Source organism: Moschus berezovskii, chromosome 26, assembly GCF_049115385.1.
Source record: "Moschus berezovskii isolate FMDL1 chromosome 26, NW_MosBer_1.0, whole genome shotgun sequence".
NCBI lineage: Eukaryota > Metazoa > Chordata > Mammalia > Artiodactyla > Moschidae > Moschus > Moschus berezovskii.
The window spans coordinates 45,185,074-45,203,194 of NC_142485.1; the positions used below are offsets into that span (position 1 = coordinate 45,185,074).

The 18,121-nt window shown below is 40.7% G+C and overlaps 2 pseudogenes; one reads left to right on the forward strand and one right to left on the reverse strand.

Annotated features, from left to right (window-relative positions):
* Positions 1–18,121, reverse strand: part of LOC129557401 (frizzled-3-like) — a 929,688-nt pseudogene that overhangs the window by 437,677 nt on the left and 473,890 nt on the right.
* Positions 1,856–2,914, forward strand: LOC148773787 (E3 ubiquitin-protein ligase RNF146-B pseudogene; annotated as a pseudogene).

Genomic DNA, 18,121 nt, shown 5'->3' on the forward strand with positions numbered 1-18,121 from the left:
TTTTATGAAGCTATTATTTTCCTAACACCAAAACCAGACAAAGGCACCACCAAAAAAGAAAACTCAATGCCAACATTTCTGTTGAATATAGATGTGAATATTCTTAACAAAATATGAGACCACCAAATTCAACATCACATTGAAACCAACATATACCATGATCAAGATTGACTTATTCCAGGGGCACAAGGATGATTCAATATCTGCAAATTAGTCAGTGTAATACATCACATTAGGAAAGAGAAGGACAAAAATCACATGCTTATCTCAACAGATAGTGTAAAATCATTTGGCAAAATTCAATATTTATTCATTTTGAAAACTCTCACCATAGTTGTTATGGATGGAATATATCTGAACATAATGAAAGTGAATGTTGAAGTTGCACTGTTCCCACACCAGTACTCTGGGCTAGATAATTCCATGGACTGTATAGTCCATGTGGTCTTCAGAATATAATAAATGTGATTTATAACAAATAGAGATAATATCCTATTCAGTGGCAAAAAGCTGAAAGCTATTCCTCTACATCAGGAAGAAGACACAGATGCCTACTCTTGCCACATCTAAAACACTAGAAGTACTAGGCACAGCAATCATTCAAAGAAACTAAATAAAAGTCATCCAAATTAGACGGAAGAAATAAAACTGTCACTACTTGCAGTTGACATGATACTATACACAGAAAACTATCAGTTCAGTTCAGTTCACTCACTCAGTCCTGTCCGATTGTTTGAGACCCCATGAATAACAGCATGCCAGTCCTCCCTGTCAAACACCATCTCCCAGAGTTCAATCAAACTCATGTTCATTGAGTCGGTGATGCCATCCAGCCATCTCATTCTCTGTCGTCCCCTTCTCCTCCAGCCCCCAATCCCTCCCAGCATCAGACTCTTTTCCAGTGAGTCACCTCATCACATAAGGTGGCCAAAATATTGGAGTTTCAGCTTACAAAAAAATGATCAAATGAAATCAAGGTGAATTAAAACCCTAAATGAAAGACTACAATCCATGAAACACCTAGAAGAAAATGTAGGCAGAACACTCTTTAACATAATTCATAGCAACATTTTTTCACCTGTCTCCTAATGCAAAGTAAGCAAAGAAAAAAAATGAGATTTAATCAAATTTAAAAACTTTTGCACAGCAAACGAAAACACTGACAAAATGAAAGGCCACCTATCGAATGGAAGTAACTATTTGCAAATGATATGACTATAAGGAGTTAATATCCAAACTATCTAAACAGATTATTCAACTCGATATTAAAAAACAAACAAACAAACAAAAAACAATGGGAAGTTCTGTTTTTCTCCAAAGAAGATATACAGATGGCAAATGAAGAAATGCTGAACATCACTGTCAGAGAAATTAAAACCAAAATCACAAGGAGGTATCACCTCACACTCATAAGAATGGCTATCATCAATTCAAAATGTCCGAAAATAACAAATGTTGACAAGGATGTGGACAAAGGGAATCCCTTGTACTTAATTGGTGGGAATGTAAATTTGTGCAGTCACCATGGGAAACATCATGAAAGTTTATAAAAAAACTCAAAAAAAAAAAAAAAAAGAACTACCAATTGACGCAGCAATTCCACTCTAAGGTATATTTCAGAAGAAAATGAACACTACTTTGAAAAGATACATGAATTCCAATGTGTATTGCAGCCTTTTTTACAATAGAAAATACATGGGCTGCGGGCTCTAAGGCTGAAGAGAAAAGATGGTGAGGTGGCTTTGGCAGTGGCCACAGAGCACAGGATGGAGGAGAAAATTCTGCAAACTGGCTGATTACTCATGAAGATGAGATTTTATTTTTGTGGCAGGCATCTGTGGGGTCCATAATAGAAATGATTGCTTGCTGTGGAGAAATTTATCACTCTATACACATGCTTCCTACGAACAGGAAAGCAAATGAGGCTTGTTCTAATACTGCACCTTTTCTAACTGTCCCTGAATGTGCCATTTGTCTGCAAACATGTGTTCACCTAGTCACTCTGCCTTGTAAGTATGTTTTCTGCTATCTGTGTGTGAAGGGAGCTTCATGGCCTGGAAAGCGATGTGCCCTCTGTCGACAAGAAATTCCCGAAGATTTCCTTGATAAGCCAACCTTGTTGTCACCAGAGGAACTCAAGGCAGCAAGTAGAGGAAACAGTGAATGTGCCTGGTATTATGAAGGAAGACATGGGTGGTGGCAGTATGATGAGCGCACTAGCAGAGAGCTGGAGGATGCTTTTTCCAAAGGTAAAAAGAGCACTGAAATGTTAATTGTCGGGTTTCTCCATGTTGCCAATCTTGAAAATATGGTACAGTATAGGAGAAACGAACATGGACGTCACAGGAAGATCAAGCGGGATACAATAGATATACCAAAGAAGGGAGTAGCCGGACTTAGGCTGGACTGTGATTCTAATACTGTAAACCTCGCAAGAGAGAGCTCTGCTAATGGAGCATACAGTGTACCGGCTCAGAGCCGAACTTCTGTTCAGTCATCTTCTGTGAAGCCCCTGACATCAGTAGATGGTCAGCTAACAAGCCCCGCCACACCATCCCCTGATGCAAGCACTACTCTGGAAGACTCTTTTGCACATTTACAACTTTGTGAAGACGGCATAGCAGAAAGGAGTCATAGAGGGGAAGGAGAAGAAGAGCATGGATCACCATCTTCAGGCTGGGCACCAGAACCAGACACTTCGATTGAAGAAACCGAATCCGATGCCTGCAGTGAGAGTGAGGATATATCTGCGCTTGTTGCACAATACTCCTTGACCCAACAGAGACTTTTGGTTCCTAATGCAAATCAGACAGTATCTGATCGATCAGGAAATGATCGATAAGTGGCAGCAGATGGAAGAGTGAGTGTCAGATCTCGAAGGCCTGATGGACAGTGCACAGTAATGGAAGTTTAAATAAAAAAAGTTTTAAGATCCATGCTCAAGATGAAAATGGTTATCTGTAAATTTCTGCCCACATAGCATTATACTCATCCCTAGTAGTGCATTTTGGGAGTTGGGGTGGAAAGGGGTATGGAAAGGATAGACCTGTAATTAAAATGTCTAACACATCTCTGTTGAGAAATTTATTTAATATAAGGAACTTGGGTGTTAATAGTTGAGAGCTGTTTAGTAATAACCCAGTTTTCTTGAGGTCTGTTTATTTTATTGTTTTTTTTTTAAATGCCTTCAGTTCTTTTGGCCAGCGTGTGTGTATTATCTGTGCATTAATGGTCCTCATCTGCCTACTGCACTGGTTCACATTTTTCTGCATGGATTGACATAAAACCATTACAAAAATTTGGCACCTACAAGATGTCTGGTATCAGTATGAAAAGAAAGCTTAATTAACATGAGAACAAATGCAAATTTGGGGTTTTAAAATAGAAGAATAACAACTATTTAATAATAAAGTTACTGAAATGGAAATGTAAAGAAAATAGCTTATAACTTATGTTTCAGAATCTTGTCTGCAACACACTTCATGGCGTTCTCATAGGCTTTGCTGTCTAGTCCTTGTAGTTAGCGGTTTCTCTTGATCCACATTTTTTTTTTATTACAGGCTTTATAATTTAATAAATACTAGAATTTATCAAAAAAAAAGAAAAGATATGGAAGCAACCAGTGAACAAAGCACACATGGTTCCTCTCTTCAAAGCACTCGGATGGAGTATGGCAGAAGCAAGCATTTGAACACTATAGTAATCCTTAGAAATAATGGCAGATATATGTTCGCTGAGATGGAAAAATTCTTCCACCATATTGTATAGAAAAGGAAGGCTACAAGAGTGCACGTAGTTTAATTCAATCTCTATAAATTAAAAAAAAATTCACTGATGTATATATGCTCATCCAAATATATGTGTTATATATATTCTAGCATTATATAACACATATAATATATATGTTATAAACATTTAGATAGAACAACAAAGACAAAATATTAACAGTATATATATTTCTATTGACATACTTATTGGTGTCCTCTAATTTCATTTTTATACTTTTTGAATTTACATCATCCTGCTCTGTTATCCTGAAAATAGAATAAGAATCACTGTGATGTTAAGGTTAGTCAAAGTAGTTCTCAAAGTGGGCTGGCCTTCACATTATTGTTGGGTTTGAAATATTAGCTATACTATATGTGGCACATGGGATCAATTGGCAGCTGTTGGAGGGGCATAGAGATAAGCACTGCTGACAGGCATGCCTGGGAATACAAGGAAAAGAATGATGTACAAAAGTTAAACAAGCATGTGAAATCAAAATCTGAGGTTGGAAAGGAGTCAATCAAAAAGATTCCTGCACCCTGGACCCAAAGTATCCTTATTTTACAGAGCAGCGTGAGCACAGCCCTTCACAGGTAGCCATTGCTGTGCCTTACTACTCCACATCCTGTTACTAAGCAAAAGATCTTGCTCAGCAATTGGACAGTGCATCCCCGGGCCCCGCCCATAAGCAACCAACTGTCAATGAGGTACCTGCTGGTACGTCACCTGTTCAGCTATTCGTCAGCTACCGAGTGGGCCCTACCTGATGAAAACTGTCAATGAGGGACCATTCGGAAAGTAATTCAGTCAAGAGTCCGTGGTGCAGTGGTCATGTGACTCTTGCCTTTGGGCATCTTACTTTTTTCTTTTTTTTTTTTTTCATCAGGAATATATTTCTGGTAGATAGGGCAACTTGAGTTTCCCTACTCAATATAAGAGTTGAAGTGTCCCCAACAATATTAGTGGAGGAGACATTGAACACTTTCTTTGCTCTGATGTGTAATCTTATGGAGACGGTGTAGTGACCTTGGGGCAACAGACTGAGGATTCACCAAATCTTGCGGTCTCTAAAGCTCATTGGAGTAGAAAAAACATACAACATGTTCTTAGTTACATTTTTCCATGTTAAGTGCTTGCTCTTACGTTCCTTAAGCCCCTCAAGAACCCCAAATAGGAAGAGGGTGGTCTAGAGATGAAGTGACCAGAGGACTCTGAAGTGCTGAAATGGGATGAAACGTGTTCATACAGGGATGTAAGAGGCATGAGTGTTGAAGGGAGACATATAAGTCAAAGAATAAAGGGAACGGTGTTGAGAAACTGAGGAAGAGTTGCCTGAGGAGAAGGTCCTCACCAGAGGCCTTGGTGGAGGGTCGGCCTCGCTCACCACGTCTCCAGTGTTTTCAAAAACATCTTGCCCTTTGAAGCTCTTACATTTGGCCCTTAACAACCCTCGGCATGCAGCGCAAGAAACACTCCCTAGTCCAAGTAATGCTTTCTTTGTCCTTCTTTATTTAGTGTTAGGAATACTCCCTTCGCACATAGTCCTTGAGTTAATTGGAAGCCATGCTGGTAACCTTGATTGATAGCTGACTTGAAGCTTAGGAACCAATTAATGTTTAGAAGTGGAGCCAGCATGTCTGGTAAAGCTATGTAAATCTAAGTTTATCAACACTCCACAGGTGTCCTGGTTTTTGTCATGCTGATGTAGCTGTTAAAATCTTCCTCCCTCGTAATACTATATAAGAGCGCTGGTAAAATAAAGCAAATTGTCAGTCTCCTAGAAGGCTGTCCGTGTCCCTTTTTCAGAGGCATCTCCGCCGAGCTCTACAAGTGGCGCCCAACGTGGGGCTTGAAGAACCCGCATTTCTAAAATGGAGACGTGCCTCTTGCCGAAAGAGATAAGCAGAACATGGCACACCAAGCGAGTAAAATTCCTTTCGTTTCTCTAGTGCATCATTTTTTAAAACAGTTTGGAGTGAATGTTTCTACAGAACAGCTAATGGAATGTTATAACCTTGTTGTTGATTACAACCCATGGTTTCCTGAGGAAGGGACGTTAGATGAGCAAGTCTGGCACAGAGTGCAAACTAATGTCTTGACGGCATACAGACGAGGAGCCCAGATTCCTCCCCGTTGGTGGGTAACCTGGGCTCTAATTTGTACCATCATTGAACAATTAGATGGGATAAAAGTGGATGTTGAGATAGAAACAGTACAATCACTGCATGAATATGAATTGGAAGAAAAAGATATGCAAGGGGCTCTTCATCACAAAAATGTCCTTTTTGGACAGAGGGATGTATTTCATTTGCTGCCGCTGCCTCAGCCAGCAAAAACAGATGCAAGAACAGCTGAACCGTTGGAGAGCCGGTTTCCCCCTCCTCCGAAGTAATTCCTATCTTTCCCTAATGCTCCGACTTTAACCCTTCCATCACTGACAACTAACGTTCCCTGTGCTCCTTTTCTGACCTCCGCTACCAGCTCCTTGACTCCTCGGAACTTGGTCAAGCAGGCTTTTCCTATATTCTTTGACCATCCCCAACAAGGGCAAGTGACCTGGAGCAATCCTGATTTCAACATAATTTCGACCTTTAGAAAAGCATGTACGCTCTATGGGCCCACTGCTCCTTACTGTCTTGAATTCCTTCGGAACTGGGCAGAAAACTGGATACCAGCGGATTTTACTGCCATTGCGAAAATGGTCCTTACCCCCCAACAATTGCTCCAGTGGCAGATGTGGGTGAATGATGAAGCGACAGAGATGCTTCAAGAACAGCAAAGTCAGGGAAACCTCGCACAGCTTACTTTTGATATTTTTAACTGGCACAGGGACAATGGCAGAGACAGCTGCTCAAATACAGGGCGTGACTCTGCCCATGATGCATGGAATTAAACAAATAGCCCTAAATGCATGCTCTAAAGTGGATAGCTCTCTGTCTGATGGGTCCTTTGTAAAAATATTTCAAGGACCAAATGAAGAATATGCTTAATTCCTCGGAAAGTTAAAAGATGCAATAGAAAAATCTATTAGGGATGCAAATGTGCAACAAATGATTTTGAAGAAATTAGCATTTGAAAATGCAAACGAGGACTGTCAAAATGTCATCAGGCCCATCAGAGAAACAGGCCCTATTATGGATTACTTGAAAATATGTAGAAACATTGGCTCCATACATCATAGGGCACAGGTCGCCGGTATGGTAACATATGCCATACAAAAAAGTATGAATGTAAAATGTTTTAACTGTGGCAAGCCAGGTCACATGAAGAAACAATGTCGTTTATCTGTAAATTCGTCTTTGACTGCTTCTACAAATAAAAAGGGGAAGCCTCCAGGGCCTTGCCCATGATGCAAAAAGGGCAATCATTGGTTAAGTGAATGCAAATCTAAATTCGACAAAGATGGCAATCCATTGCCCTTAAAGCTAAAACACAATCAGGGAAGTTCAGGAAACTAGAAATGGGGCTTCCCTTCAGCCCCGCACCCAAAGAAGGGGATAATACAAAACCTAGTATTATGACTCTTTCCTCAGCTATGCAGCACAGTGCCTGTGTAGATATTCCTAGCCTGAGGGACATAGAACTGTTAGTAATTAATTCTCCCTATAAAATAGATACTGGTTATTACGGGCCTATTCCTGCTAACACTGTGTGACTCATATTGGGCAGGAGTAGTTGTACTATGAAAGGGTTGCATGTTATGGCTGGAGTTATTGATGAGGATTATGACGGAGAGATTTCAAAATGGTACAAGTCACTCGAAATATATATTTGCAAAAAGGGGATCACTTTGCCCAGATGCTCCTGTTGCCCTATGAGAAACCACAAAAATCGTCCCAAGCTGTTCGTGCTGGAGGTTTTGGCAGCACTAACTTTTTTGTGGGATTAACTGCTCTCTTACAGGAGTTAGACAAGCCCATTTTGACTTTGAACATTAGAGGAAAGAATTTTAAAGGAATGTTAGATACTGAGGCCGACATTTCCATTATCCGCTTGTCAGAATGGCCCCCTGAATGGCCCCTCCAGACACCAGCAAGCCGTATTATCAGTGTGGGAGAGGCCAGCCTTAATAAAACTTTTGAAAGTGTCTCTTACCTTCAGGCTCGAGGGCCCAAACAGATTGTAGCTTACATTAAACCTTATATTACGGAGGTCCCTATAAATCTGTGAGATTTTTTGCAACAGACTCAAGCTTGTTTGGTATTGAATGAACCTGTTTGTTAGGGGCCATTGAGATACAGCCGCTAAAATTACAATGGAAGTCTAATGATCCAGTATGGACGGCTCAATGGCCCCTGCCTTTTGAAAAATTAGCGGCCTTAACAAAATTGACAAAACAGCAACTTAATCAAGGGCGAATCGAGCCCTCTTTCTCGCCATGGAATTCTCCAGTGTTTGTAATTAAGAAAAAAATCAGGAAAATGGCGAATGTTAGTACAGTTAAGAAATGTAGATGAGACTATGGTCACCACAGGAGCCTTACAGCCAGGACTTCCAAATCCGAGTATGATACCCAAAGGATGGCCAGTAATTATTATAGATCTTCAAAATTGCTTTTTAACCCTTCCTCTTCATCCGGATGACAGACAACAGTTTGCTTTTTCTATTCCCACAACCAGTAACAAGCAACCCGTTCAAAGGTATCATTGGAAAGTGCTTCCTCAAGGAATGAAAAATTCCCCCACTATTTGCCAATTTTGAGTGGGACAGATCTTACTACCCATAAGGGAGTGATTCCCAGATGCATATATAATTCATTACATGGATGATATCTTACTTGCTGGGTCAAAAACAGCAACTGTGGAAGCCTTGTTAGAGGCCACCACACAACAATTACAAGTGAGAAATCTAATAGTATCCGAAGAAAAAATACAATTCCAGGAACCTTTTAATTATTTAGGATATGTAATGACTAAACAGACTGTAAAACCTCAAAAAATGTCTGTGAGATTGGACAAAACTCGAACCTTGAATGATTTTCAAAAACTTCTTGGCAATATTAATTGGCTCTGGCCTTCCCTAGGTATACCAAATTATGCATTAAAAAACTTTTTCAAAACGCTAGAGGGACCCTCTGATCTAAATAGTTCCCGAACTTTAACCCTCTCAGCCAAACAAGAACTAAAACTAGTAGAAGAGAGAATTTCTAAAGACTTTGCTTCGCGGCTACAATTGGGTGTTCCGATTTCTATTTACATTTTTGCTACAATAGATTTCCCCTACCGCTATAATAGCACAGGAAGAAAAGCCTTTAGAATGGTTTTATTTTCATCCCAAGCAGACAAAAAATTGTTGCTTATATTGAATTAATTGGCAAACTTGTTCATTTGGGAAGGTTAACGCATTCAAGCCCTTATGGGTTATGACCCTACGGGAATTTATCTCTCAGTTTCCAAAGAAGAATTTACTGCTGTTTACAACTTAATCTTATGTTCCAAATAGCTTTTTCTGATTACCAGGGACAACTTAATCCTAACCCCCCAAAAGGCAAATTATGGGATTTTTTACGAACTACCCCATTCATTATTAACAACCTAGGATCTTCCCAACCACTTTCTGCAATGCCTACTTATTTTATTGATGGCAATGAAGCAGGCTCTTCTGGGATAGTAGGCCCAAAATGCATAAAACGAGTCAAAAGTCCTTTCTCCTTGGTGCAACGTGCTGAATTGTGTACTCTTTTTCTTTTATTACAAATGGAACCAAATGCCTTTAATGTGCTCACTGACTCTTAATACATTGCTAATATGTTTCCAAAATTTGTTACTGCTGGATTTCCTATTCTGATGATGAATTATTACAGTAATTCTCTTCTTTTCAGTTCAGTTCAGTCTCAGTCGTGTCCGACTCTTCGCGACCCCATGAATCACAACACGCCAGGCTTCACTGTCCATCACCAACTCCCGCAGTTCACTCAATCCCATGTCCACAGAGTCGGTGATGCCATCCAGCCATCTCATTCTCTGTCGTCCCCTTCTCCTCCCGCCCCCAACCTTTCCTAGCATCAGAGTCTTTTCCAGTGAGTCAACTCGTCGCATGAGGTGGCCAAAGTATTGCAGTTTCAGCTTTAGCATCAATCCTTCCAATGAACACCCAGGATTGATCTCCCTTAGAATGGACTGGTTGAATCTCCTTGCAGTACAAGGGACTCTCAAGAGTCTTCTCTAAAACCACAGTGCAAAAGCATCAATTCTTTGGCGATCAGCATTCTTCACAGTCCAACTCTCACATCCATACATGACCACAGGAAAAACCATAGCCTTGACTAGATGGACCTTTGTTGGCAAAGTAATGTCTCTGCTTTTTAATATACTATCAAAGTTGGTCATAACTTTTCTTCCAAGGAGCAAGTGTCTTTTAATTTCATGGGTACAATCAGCATCTGCAGTGATTTTGGAGCCCAAAATAATAAAGTCTGACACTGTTTCCACTCTTTTTCCTTCTATTTGCCATGAAGTGATTGGACCAGATGCCATGATCTTTGTTTTCTGAAGGTTGAGCTTCAAGCCAACCTTTTCACTCTCCTCTTTCACTTTCATCAAGAGGCTTTTGGGTTCCTCTTCACTTTCTGCCATAAAGGTGGTGTCATCTGCATATCTGAGGTTATTGATATTTCTCCCAGCAAGCTTGATTCCAGCTTGTGCTTCTTCCAGCCCACCGTTCCTCATGATGTAGTCTGCATATAAGTTAAATAAGCAGGGTGACAATACACAGCCTTGACGTACTCCTTTGCCTATTTGGAACCAGTCTGTTGTTCCATGACCAGTTCTGACTGTTGCTTCCTGACCTGCATACAGGTTTCTCAAGAGGCAGGTCAGGTGGTTTGGTATTCCCATCTCTTTCAGAATTTTCCACAGTATATTGTGATCCACACAGTCAAAGGCTTTGGCATAGTCAATGAAGCAGAAATAGATGTTTTTCTGGAACCCTCTTGCTTTCGCCATGATCCAGCGGATGTTGGCAATTTGATCTCTGGTACCTCTGCCTTTTCTAAAACCTGCTTGAACATCTGGGAGTTCATGGTTCACATATTGCTGAAGCCTGGCTTGGAGAATTTTGAGCATGACTTTACTAGCGTGTGAGATGAGTGCAATTGTGCAGTAGTTTGAGCATTCTTTGGCATTGCCTTTCTTTGGGATTGTGATGAAGATTGACCTTTTCCAGTCCTGTGGCCACTGTTGAGTTTTCCCAATTTGCTGGCATATTGAGTGCAGCACTTTCACAGCATCATCTTTCAAGACTTGAAATAGCTCAACTGGAATTCCATCACATTCACTAGCTTTCTTCATAGTGATGCTTTCTAAGGCCCACTTGACTTCACATTCCAAGATGTCTGGCTCTAGGTCAGTGATCACGTCATCGTGACTATCTTGGTCGTGAAGATCTTTTTTGTCCAGTTCTTCTGTGTATTCTTGCCACCTCTTCTTAATATCTTTTGCTTCTGTTAGATCCATACCATTTCTAACCTTTATCGAGCTCTTTTATGCATGAAATGTTCCCTTGGAATCTCTAATTTTCTTGAAGAGGTCTCTTGTTTTTCCTATTCTGTTGTTTTCCTCTATTTCTTTGCATTGATCACTGAGGAAGGCTTTCTTATCTCTCCTTGCTATTCTTTGGAACTCTGCATTCAGATGCTTATATCTTTCCTTTTCTCCTTTGCTCTTCACTTCTCTTCTTTTCACAGCTATTTGTAAGACCTCCTCAGACAGCCATTTTGCTTTTTTGCATTTCTTTTCCATGGTGATGGTGTTGGTCCCTGTCTCCTGTACAATGTCACGAACCTCCATCCAGAGTTCATCAGGCACTCTATCTATCAGATCTAGTCCCTTAAATCTATTTCTCACTTCTACTATATAATCATAAGGGATTTGATTTAGGTCATATCTGAATGGTCTAGTGGTTTTCCCTACTTTCTTCAATTGAACCTGATTAATGTTTAGAAGTGGAGCCAGCCTGTCTGGTAAAGCTTTTATATAGCTAAGTTTATCAACACTCCACAGGTATCCTGGTTTTTTTCATGCTGATGTAACTGTTAAAGTCTTCCTCCCTCGTAAAGCTATATAAAAGCACTTGTAAAATAAAGCAAATTGTCAGTCTCCTAGAAGGCTGTCCTTGTCCCTTTTTCAGAGGCATCTCTGTCAAGCTCTACAGAATGGAAGGAAAGTCTGAAGATCAGGAGCTGAAACACCATGCCCCTGAATCACCACTCCCCAGAATCAGACACACAGAGGTGTCAGAAGTAGGTAAGTTATATCATGGCCTGCCTCAGCCTCCACTAGCCCATGTTGATGGGCAAAGTGGCTCATTGTGATGTCTAAGACCCCAAGGCCACCATTGGCTCGGGGAGTGCCTAGCTGACCAATCAGATTGAAAGGTGTGACTCCTCATTGTCCTGAGAAGGTATATATAGGGGGGTCAGAGGCAGAGATTCTGGGTTAGGCCACTTCCTGGGATCATCATGACTAATGGAACCAGGAAGCCTCAGAAGCCATTTGCAACGTGGTTGGCTTCAAGGATGAAAGGAAGACAACCTGTTGTCAATGGAGATACAGACTGTGTGAAGGGAAGATGACTCCATCTATTCTCCCCATGTTCTAAATTGACTTTGATGCCCAAGAACTATGCAGTGCCCTTGCCTGGCACAAAAGCCCTCATCAGCCCACATCCCTTTTTCATGAAATCTCCCTTCCAATTCAGTTGTTATAGTCTTTCCTCAAAACTAATACCCTTGTCTCTTCTTTCCAGGCACGAAATAGACCATGAGGGTCAGAAGACCTCTACAAGGGACTTCGAGAAAGAAAATTCAATCATATGACACACAGTCAAAGAAGGTGAAGACAACAAGAAAAACAAACTGGTTTTTCTGTTCCTGTGCACGTAAGACACTGAATCCACGCCAAAAAAGGTACCAAAATTTGAGGCAGAGCCCAAAAAAGAGACAGAATCGAAAGAGAAGATAAGCTCAGCTGTCCCAGAATGAGACACCGAGGAGAATTACAACCTGGGCAGTCAGTAACAGAATACTAATGGTCAGACAGTTTAGAATTATTTCTCCAGAGGTCTGCTTTCTTACAAATGGCCAACAAGGAAAAGACGGGCCCTCACACTCACAGAGTAAACTGATGGCTGCCATTAAAATAAACATCCAATGGTGAAAAGGTGATATTGGTGTGTCTTATTTGTGTGTGTGTGTGTGAGTGTGTGTGAATTTTCTGATGGGAAGGGAGGGGAGGGAGAGAAGAGATGGGAACCTGAGTGCGGAGGGGTGTGGAGTCGTGGGAGATTGGGGAACAGACCCTCAGGCCCCCAGTTAACCAGAGAGTAGAGGTCTGGACTGGGTCAGGAGTCTGCCCTGAAGATGGATAACCCTACTTAACAATTGATCTTAGTGGAAAATATTAGTGATGTGCTGTTACTGCCTTTGTTTGGGGTGTGGAATGACATTGGGTCTAGATTGCCAGAACCAAGATGGGAAGATGGTTCAACATGTGGATGGTGAATGTCACATTTCCCTGAGAAAAACAGGCAGAAATCACCTTCTGGCCACCTACGTCATAAAGGGCTTTGTTGCATCACTCGCCTATGCTTTCAGCTAAAGGTGCTCAGGAGGCACAAAATGCTGATACAACTAAAACCCATAGCAAGCGCTCTCGTAGTTTAAAATAATGTTTGGAGGGAAAAGACCAAATATCAATTAAGCCCCTGTAATCCTAAGAAATTCCTGGGAGCACTGTGTTCCCAAGGGCAGGACAGTGGAGGTGGCCCAATCCCAGTGCATAAGACAAGCAGGATCACCACAGACAGATAATTTCTTGGGGTGGGGGGCACCATGTAGTTTGTGGGATCTTAGTTCCCTGACCAGGGATTGAAAACATTTGTTCTTCTTTGTTAATTTTCTGTTTAGTAGATCTATCCATAGGTGTGAGTGGGGTATTAAATTCTCCCACTCTTATTGTGTTATTGTTAATTTCCCCTTTCACAATTATTAACATTTATCTTACATATTGCGGTGCTCCTTTGTTGGGTGCATATATAATTACAATTGTTATGTCTTCTTTTTGCTTTGATCCTTTCATCATCATATAGTATCCTTCTTTGTCTCCTTTCACAGCATTTGTTTTAAAGTTTATTTTATCTGATATGAGTATTGCTACTCCTGCTTTCTTTTGGTCACAATTTGAGTGGAATATGTTTTTCCAGCCCTTCCATTTCAGTTTGTATGTGTTTTGAGGTTGGTCTCTTGTAGACAACATATATAGGAGTCTTGTTTATCTATCCATTCAGGCAGGATTTGTCTTTTGGTTGGGGCATTCAACCCATTTACATTTAAGCTTATTGTTGATAAGTATGATCCCATTGTCATTTACTTCATTGTTTTGGGTTTGGGTTTATACCCCCTTTCTCTGCTTCCTGTCTAGAGAAGGTCCTTTAGCATTTGTTGAAGGGCTGGTTTGGTGATGCTGAATTCACTCAGCTTTTTCTTGTGGGTAAAGCTTTTGATTTCTCCTTTGTATTTGAATGAAATCCTTGCTGGGTACAGTAATCTGGGATATTGGCTATTTTCTTTCATCACTGTAAGTATGCCCTGCCATTCCCTCCTGGCCTGAAGTGTTTCTATTGAAAGATCAGCTGTGATCCTTGTGGAAATCCACTTGTGTGTTATTTGCTGTTTTTCCCTTTCTGATTTTAATATTTGTTATTTGTCTTTGACCTTTCTTAATTTTATTAATACATCTTGGGTGTTTTGCCTTGGGTTTTTCCTGTTTGGAACTTTCTGGGTTTCTTGGACTTGGGTGATTATTTCCTTCCCCATTTAGGGAACTTTTCAACTATCATCTCCTCAAGTATTTTCCCATGGTCTTTCATTTTGTCTTCCTCTTCTGAGACTCCTATGATTCAAATGTTGGGGCCTTTAACATTGTCCCAGAGGTCTCTGAGATTGTCCTCATTTCTTTGAATTCATTTTTCTTTTTTCCTCTCTGTTTCATTTATTTCTACCAGTCTATCTTCTATCTAACTTATTCTATTTTCTGCCTCTGTTATTCTACTGTTGGTTCCCTCCAGAGTGTTTTGGATCTCATCTGTTGCATTATTTATTATGTATGGACTCTTTTTAATTTCTTCTAGGTGCTTGTTAAAACTTTCTTGCATCTACTCGATCCTTGTCTCCAGGCTCTTTATCTGTAACTCCATCTTGTTTTCAAGATTTTGGCTCATTTTCCCTATCATTATTTGGAATTCTTTATCAGGTAGATTCCCTATCTCTTCCTCTTTTGTTTGGGTTGGTGGGCATTTATTTATTTATCTCTATATGAAGAGTTTGCGGAGGCAACCACACATTTGCTTACTTACAAAGCAAGGCAGTGGAAACACGTTAAAATTACACAGGATGCTGATAGTTTCCTCATAACAATGCCAGGTCATGACCTAACCCACTCTGAATGCCTATTCCAGCCCCTCTTATTTCATAGAACACCCCTTCAAACAACTATGGCAAAGGCTTCCATGGCTGAGAAGAATGTACAGGTGCCAGCAGTTGAGCCAACTCAGATCTGGCCTACATCTGAACAAGTTGAGAGCATCCGTTAGCAGTGCTTATGGAGGTGGCACAGTGGGAGTATCCAGAACTCTGACTGGTGTGCTGGGACTGTCCCAGTATGCACCCAAGCCCATATTCGACACCCTTTCTTGCTCCAGCACTTGGTTTTTTGAGAGCAAAATATAGAATGCTGGAAGGGGATACAGCACACTCCATGCTAATGGAATCAGCACGGATCTGAAACTCATTTCTTCTGTACCATGAAATGGATACTCAACATAACTCCCCAATAGGCAGGGTTGCTACTGAGCACAGGAGAATTCCGGGATCACACCTGGCACTGGTTCTGGCCCCTCTATATCTAGCCCCAACTCTCACCAGTTGGCAAAACACAAGAAGAAAAGTTAATCTGGAACGTAAACTTATGGAAACGTAAACTGTTGGAAATCGCCCAACAGGAGAAATAAAACAAAAACAAGATAAAAAGGAGAACAGTTTAAGAGACTTCTAGACATCATCAAGTATACTAACATTCACTTTAAAGCGGTCGTAGAAGGAAAAGACAGAGAGAAAGGGGTAAAAAATATATATATTTAACGTGCTGAAAGGGAAAAAATTGCAACCTATAACACTCTACCCAGCAAGAATACATCCAGAATTTGAGAGAAGAACTTCTCAGTGAAGCAAAACTAAGAGTTTATCCATATTACCCAACTCAGAAGGAAATATTAAAGAGTCTTATCTAAGTGGAAAAAGAAGTAAAAATCTACAGAGAAGGGAAAAACTCCCACTAGTACAGACAAACACATAGTAAAGGCTGTGTATCAAACAACTAGATAACCTAGTATGAAAATTAAAAGACAAGTGAATTGAAAATTAAACGCTAACTTCATTAAAGCCCATTTTATATAAATGGACAGAGCATCCTGATAGAAATGCTATAAGAAAACTGTAGTCTAAATTACAGATTAGAGTAGTTGAACTGAATAGATACTTACAGCATTTGTTGTTGTTCTTCAGTTACTAAGTTGTCTGACTCTTTTGAAACCCCATGGGCTGTAGCCCTTCAGGCTCCTCTGTCCATGGGATTTCCCAGGCAAGAACACTAGAGTTTATTGCATTTCCTTTCCCAGGACATCTTGTTGACCCAGGGATCAAATCTGCATCTTCTGCGTTGCAGGCAGATTCCTTCCCTCTGAGCCACCTGGCATAGTCTATTCCAAAATAGCAGAATACACACCTTCAAGTGCACACAGGACATTTTATCAGTTCAGTTCAATTAAGTCATTACCGAGTCTCCACGACCCCATGAATCACAGCACGCCAGGCCTCACTGTCCATCACCAACTCCCACAGTTCACTCAAACTCATGTCCACAGAGTCGGTGATGCCATCCAGCTATCTCATTCTCTGTCGTCCCCTTCTCCTCCCGCCCCCAACCTTTCCCAGCATCAGAGTCTTTTCCAGTGAGTCAACTCGTCGCATGAGGTGGCCGAAGTATTGCAGTTTCAGCTTTAGAATGGACTGGTTGGATCTCCTTGCAGTCCAAGGGACTCTCAAGAGTCTTCTCCAAAACCACAGTGCAAAAGCATCAATTCTTCGGCCATCAGCTTTCTTCACAGTCCAACTCTCATATCCATACATGACCACGGGAAAAACCATAGTCTTGACTAGACGCACCTTGGTTGGCAAAGGAATGTCTCTGCTTTTTAATATACTATTAAGGTTGGTCATAACTTTCCTTCCAAGGAATAAGCGTCTTTTAATTTCATGGCTGCAATCAGCATCTGCAGTGATTTTGGAGCCCCCAAAAAATAAAGTCTGACACTATTTCCACTGTTTTTCCATCTATTTCCTATGAAGTGATGGGACCAGATGTCATGATGTTGCTTTCTGAGTGTTGAGCTTCAAGCCAACTTTTTCACTCTCCTCTTTCACTTTCATCAAGAGGCTTTTTAGTTCCTCTTCACTTTCTGCCATAAGGGTAGTGTCATCTGCATATCTGAGGTTATTGATATTTCTCCCAGCAATCTTGATTCCAGCTTGTGCTTCTTCCAACCCAGCGTTCCTCATGACGTACTCTGAATGTAAATTAAGTCAGCAAGGTGACAATATACAGCCTTGACGTATTCCTTTTCCTATTTGGAACCAGTCTGTTGTTCCATGTACAGTTCTGACTGTTGCTTGCTGACCTGCATGCAGGTTTTTCAAGAGGCAGGTCAGGTGGTCTGGTATTCCCATCTCTTTCAGAATTTTCCACAGTTTATTGTGATCGACACAGTCAAAGGCTTTGGCATAGTCAATGAAGCAGAAATAGATATTTTTCTGGAATCCTCTTGCTTTCTCCATGATCCAGCGGATGTTGGCAATTTGATCTCTGGTGCCTCTGCCTTTTCTAAAACCTGCTTGACCATCTGGGACTTCACGGTTCACATATTGCTGAAGCCTGGCTTGGAGAATTTTGAGCATGACTTTACTAGCGTGTGAGATGAGTGTATGCTGAACCACAAAACAAGTCTCAACACATTTAAGAAGACAGAAATTATATCAAGCACTTTTTCTGACCACAATGGTAAAAAATAAGAAATCAATTACAGGAGGGGAATATGGGACAAATAGAAACATATGGAAGCGAAACAACATGCTACTAAATACCAATGATCTAACGAAGAAATAAAAAAGGGCATCAGAAAATACTTTGAGACTAATAACACCAACTTTCCAAAATCTATTCGATTTAGCAAAAGCTGTTCTAGGGGAAATTGTATAGTGACAGATGCTTCCTTCAAGGCGAGGGGAGAAACTGAAATAAAC